This window comes from Syngnathoides biaculeatus, unplaced genomic scaffold (genome assembly GCF_019802595.1).
Source record: "Syngnathoides biaculeatus isolate LvHL_M unplaced genomic scaffold, ASM1980259v1 ctg263_pilon_pilon, whole genome shotgun sequence".
NCBI classification, from domain to species: domain Eukaryota; kingdom Metazoa; phylum Chordata; class Actinopteri; order Syngnathiformes; family Syngnathidae; genus Syngnathoides; species Syngnathoides biaculeatus.
This window is the reverse complement of record NW_026907518.1, coordinates 1-4,025: the sequence shown is the minus strand read 5'-3', so window position 1 is coordinate 4,025 and position 4,025 is coordinate 1. Positions and strand designations below refer to the sequence as shown.

General features: G+C 47.7%; 7 non-coding genes across 7 annotated transcripts; 6 read left to right on the top strand and 1 right to left on the bottom strand.

Moving 5' to 3' along the window:
- The first annotated feature begins 94 nt into the window (after positions 1-94).
- Positions 95-168, top strand: trnan-guu (transfer RNA asparagine (anticodon GUU)). The gene has a single exon. It is a non-coding gene; the product is annotated as a tRNA-Asn (tRNA).
- Positions 169-839: 671 nt separating this feature from the next.
- Positions 840-913, top strand: trnan-guu (transfer RNA asparagine (anticodon GUU)). Its single transcript has one exon. It is a non-coding gene; the product is annotated as a tRNA-Asn (tRNA).
- Positions 914-1,288: 375 nt separating this feature from the next.
- On the top strand, positions 1,289-1,362 carry trnan-guu (transfer RNA asparagine (anticodon GUU)). The gene has a single exon. It is a non-coding gene; the product is annotated as a tRNA-Asn (tRNA).
- Positions 1,363-1,438: 76 nt separating this feature from the next.
- trnah-gug (transfer RNA histidin (anticodon GUG)) lies at positions 1,439-1,512 on the top strand. The gene has a single exon. It is a non-coding gene; the product is annotated as a tRNA-His (tRNA).
- A 75-nt stretch (positions 1,513-1,587) lies between these two features.
- trnan-guu (transfer RNA asparagine (anticodon GUU)) lies at positions 1,588-1,661 on the top strand. Its single transcript has one exon. It is a non-coding gene; the product is annotated as a tRNA-Asn (tRNA).
- Positions 1,662-1,756: 95 nt separating this feature from the next.
- On the top strand, positions 1,757-1,829 carry trnat-agu (transfer RNA threonine (anticodon AGU)). Its single transcript has one exon. It is a non-coding gene; the product is annotated as a tRNA-Thr (tRNA).
- Positions 1,830-3,203: 1,374 nt separating this feature from the next.
- On the bottom strand, positions 3,204-3,285 carry trnal-uag (transfer RNA leucine (anticodon UAG)). The gene has a single exon. It is a non-coding gene; the product is annotated as a tRNA-Leu (tRNA).
- Positions 3,286-4,025: the final 740 nt, after the last annotated feature.

The window sequence follows — 4,025 nt, the reverse complement described above, 5'->3', positions numbered from 1 at the left end:
TCGAGCCCACCCAGGGACATCTCCAAAATGTAACATTTACCTGGTTTTGTAGGATGTTAGTTGATCAAAAGCCCCAAAAAGTACAGTTAGGCGCATCTCTGTGGCGCAATTGGTTAGCGCGTTCGGCTGTTAACCGAGAGGTTGGTGGTTCGAGCCCACCCAGGGACGGTTCCCCAATGTAGCATTTACCTGGTTTTGTAGGATGTTAGTAGATCAAAAGCTCCAAAAAGTACAGTCACGTGCGCCTCTCTGGCGCAATTGGTTAGCGCGTTCGGCTGTTAACCAAGAGGTTGGTGGTTCGAGCCCACCCAGGGAAGGTTCCCCAATGTAGCATTTACCTGGTTTTGTAGGATGTTAGTAGATCAAAAGCCCCAAAAAGCCCAGTTAAGTGCGTCTCTGTGGCGCAATTGCTTAGCGTGTTCGGCTGTTAACCAAGAGGTTGGTGATTCGAGCCCACCCAGGGACGGTTCCCCAGTGTAGCATTTACCTGGTTTTGTCGGATGTTAGTAGATCAAAAGCTCCAAAAAGCCCAGTTAAGCGCGTCTCTGTGGCGCAATTGGTTAGTGTGTTTGCCTGTTAACCGAGAGGTTGGTGGTTCGAGCCCACCCGGGAAGGTTCCCCAATGTAGCATTTACCTGGTTTTGTAGGATGTTAGTAGATCAAAAGCCCCAAAAAGCCCAGTTAAGCGCGTCTCTGTGGCGCAATTGATTAGCGCGTTCGTCTGTCAACCGAGAGGTTGGTGGTTCGAGCCCACCCAACGACGGTTCCCCAATCTAACATTTACCTGGTTTTTGTAGGATGTTAGTAGATCAAAAGCCCCAAAAAGTACAGTTAGGCTCATCTCTGTGGCGCAATTGGTTAGTGCGTTCGGCTGTTAACTGAGAGGTTGGTGGTTCGAGCCCACCCAGGGACGTCTGCAAAATGGAACATTTGCCTGCCTTTTGTAGGATGTTAGTAGATCAAAAGCTCCAAAAAGTACAGTTGCGAGCGTCTTTGTGACGCAATTGCTTATCGCGTTCGGCTGTTAACCGAGAGGTTGGTGGTTCGAGCCCACCCAGGGACGTCTACAAAATCTAACATTCGCCTGGCTTTTGTAGGATGTTAGGAGATCAAAAGCCCGAAAAACTGCAGTGCGGCATGTCTCTGTGGCGGAAATGGTTACTGGGTTTGGCTGTTAGGTGAGGGGTTGATGGTTCGAACCCACCCAGGGACGGTCCCCCAATGTTACACTTACCTGGCTTTTGTAGGATGTTCGTAGATCAAAAGCCCCAAAAGAACAGTTGCTTGCGTCTCTGTGGCGCAATTGGTTAGCGCGTTCGGCTGTTAACCGAGAGGCTGGTGGTTCGAGCCCACCTAGGGATGTCTGCTAAATGGAACATTAACCTGCCTTTTGTAGGATGTTCGTAGATCAAAAGCTCCAAAAAGTACAGTTGCGTGCGTCTCTGTGGCGCAATTGGTTAGCGCGTTCGGCTGTGAACCGAGTGTTTGGTGGTTCGAGCCCACCCAGGGACGTCTGCAAAATCTAACATTCGCCTGGCTTTTGTAGGATGTTCGTAGATCAAAAGCCCCAAAAGAACAGTTGCTTGCGTCTCTGTGGTGCAATTGGTTAGTGCGTTCGGCTGTTAACCGAGAGGCTGGTGGTTCGAGCCCACCCAGGGACTTTTCCAAAATGTAACATTTCCCTCGCTTTTAGAGCATGTTCGGATAGTCATCTGACGGATGGGGCGAAAGCTTTTCCCCGCAGGCCAAAGCCGAAGGCTCCATAGCTCAGTGGTTAGAGCATTGGTCTAGTAAACCAGGGGTCGTGAGTTCGATTCTCACTGGAGCCTCTAAATAATATTATCTGCAAATTCTGGTTTGGTCAAGCACATAATTGCGGCACATAAGTACGATGTCATTGTAAATCACATGATACGGCCACAACTACAACCTCAGCAGTGGAGGCATGGAATATAGACCACTAGGACTCAGTGTCTCCACCACCCTTGGAAAATGAGCAAGGTTCTGTCGGTGGTGGGAGATGAAACTCATTTTGACAGAGGATTCTGCCAGCAGACCATCATAATATGTTTGGGCCTGCCACATCTAACCTGCATCTTCGTCCACCATCAGAGCCAACTAGCCACCAGGGGATAATAAGTTGACAGCTCCACCCTCTCTTCACCTGAATGTCCAAGACATGCGGCTGCAAGTACGATGACACGACAACAATGTCAATCATCAAACTGCGACTGAGGGTGTCCTGGTGCCAAGTGCACATATGGTCATTCTGGTGTTCTTTTTTGTCAGAAATATCCGAGAGTATATTCAAAGTCTGACAACTCTACAGCAGAGTGGGGCAGCAGAACCGTGCTGGAACCAAAACCTAGCAAATGGTACATTGAAACAATCCTCTGTTAGCCGGTTCTGTTCTATAGTTTCATTTGTCTTCATATGGTGTGTTTAGCGAGTGTTCGTTTAGTCTTTCTCTTGGTGAAAAATATTATTCAAGATTGACTTGTCTGCCGGCACAGTGGCTCAGCTGGTGAACCGCTGACCTCACAGTTCTGAGGTCGCGGGTTCAATCCAAGAACCGCCTGTGTGGAGTTTGCATGTTCTCCCGTCCCTGCGTGGATTTTCTCCGGGCACTCCGATTTCCTCCCACATCCCAAAAACATGCAACATTAACTGGACACAAAATTGCCCCTATGTGTGATTGTGAGTGCGGCTGTTTGTCTCGATGTGCCCTGCGATTGGCTGGCAACCAGTTCAAGGTGTACCCCGCCTTTGCCCATTGACAGCTGCGATAGGCTCCAGCAATCACCCCCCATGAGGATAAGTGGCAAAGAAAATGGATGGATGGATTGACTTGTCTTCTCATTGTCTGAGATTCGCAAGTTGTGACCATTTTTTTCAATTCAAGATTTACTTCCAACTGGAAGAGAAATCCTCCTTTCAGTGTTCTGTCAACTTGAAATCACTGTTTAAGTACCCAAAAAGGTGCCACCGTATTTCAGCATAAACAACGAACATAATGACATTTGTGGAAACACTTTCTGGTGAGCTCATACTTTACATGCACATGCAAACAAATTAAATGAGAAAGAGAAAAATGAGGATAAGGAATAACTTAACTTTCTTGTGGCTGAAATCATGCCTTGTCCCCAGCGTCATGTGAGAGCCAATGAGAAAGTAGTAGTGTAGAATGCGGATTGACAAGAACATGGCAGTGGTGGGATTTGAACCCACGCCTCCTGAGAGACTGGAGCCTAAATCCAGCGCCTTGGACCGCTCGGCCACACTACCTGGCCCGAAGATTGATGGAGGAACAATAATTTTTATTATGATGGTTATATTAAACTTCAACATGGAAGATGTGGAAAAGATATTTTTGAAATTACAACGACACACTTGAAATCAATTGCATGAGAATGTAACGCGACACCCTGTGAAGAAAGAACAGGACATGAAAGTTCAGGACAAGGACAGGGGAACAAGCATGCAAGACAAAGATCATGAACCCAACATTACAACAGGAATGTGATGGGACTGACTCTGTGAATTATAGAAGTGTATCGAACAAGAATATTAGTGGGTTGATATAAAAGCTCACCATGTATACATGAGTTGTTAGAATAAATGAGTAGCCCCACACCCAGTAAAAGAATCCCAAGAGTGTGTGCCTACAGACACAAGGAAGTAAATTCACACCATTGTGCACACAAAAAGACTGACGAGAATATTTAAAAACTGCTGTGTCCGCAACATGGAGGTGAAGGACCTCACACAATATATTGAGGATGGAAACCAGGAACAGGGGTAAACCCGAGAGCAACCCTGTGGACAGGACACATCCCATGACGAGGGAGCCAGGGTGGTCCCCCCCTTCCCTCCACGAGTCACCCCACCAAATGGACACTGACAGTGGATGGACCCCACCCCCAGAAGAACAGAACCCCCCTAAACAACCTGCAGGCCCGAAATTGAGTCAGTCTTGGCCCGCCCGAGGACAGGATAAAAGAACTTATTTGTTGGAAGGGGGAGGG